Source organism: Etheostoma spectabile, unplaced genomic scaffold (genome assembly GCF_008692095.1).
Source record: "Etheostoma spectabile isolate EspeVRDwgs_2016 unplaced genomic scaffold, UIUC_Espe_1.0 scaffold333, whole genome shotgun sequence".
Classification (NCBI taxonomy): domain Eukaryota; kingdom Metazoa; phylum Chordata; class Actinopteri; order Perciformes; family Percidae; genus Etheostoma; species Etheostoma spectabile.
Window position 1 is genome coordinate 460552 of NW_022605586.1, and position 400 is coordinate 460951.

General features: G+C 51.2%; 1 protein-coding gene and 1 pseudogene across 1 annotated transcript in view; one reads left to right on the forward strand and one right to left on the reverse strand.

Moving 5' to 3' along the window:
- lcp1 (lymphocyte cytosolic protein 1 (L-plastin)) overlaps positions 1-400 on the forward strand; it is a 41608-nt gene that overhangs the window by 7854 nt on the left and 33354 nt on the right. The gene's annotated exons all lie outside the window — the stretch shown is intronic.
- Positions 7-400, reverse strand: part of LOC116686212 (uncharacterized) — a 13820-nt pseudogene continuing 13426 nt past the window's right edge.

Sequence of the window (400 nt, forward strand, 5' to 3'; positions counted from 1 at the left end):
AGGTTTTCGTAGGGTATGCCCTATCCAGCCCCATCTCCTCTTCCTGATTTCTTCTTCGCCAGGGAGTTGGCCCGTCCTTTCCCGGAGGTTGGTATTACATCGGATCTGGAGAATTCTTCTGAGGCAGGTGTTGATGAAGGTCTGGACTTTTCTGATTGCGAGTCCCTTATTTATCCTCCATGTCTCTGCCCCATACATAATACTGACTTTACACGTTGGAGTTGAAGTTTCGTGAGTCTTGTGGTCACTGACCGCTCTCTGGAGGTCCAGATGTTCTTGAGCTGGGCGAAGGCGGCTCTTCCTTTACCAATCCTTGCCTATACGTCTGCGTCTGTACCGCCTTGCTGGTCAATGATGCTTCCCAAGTATGTGAAGGACTGCGCTTCTTCCAGGGGGCTCC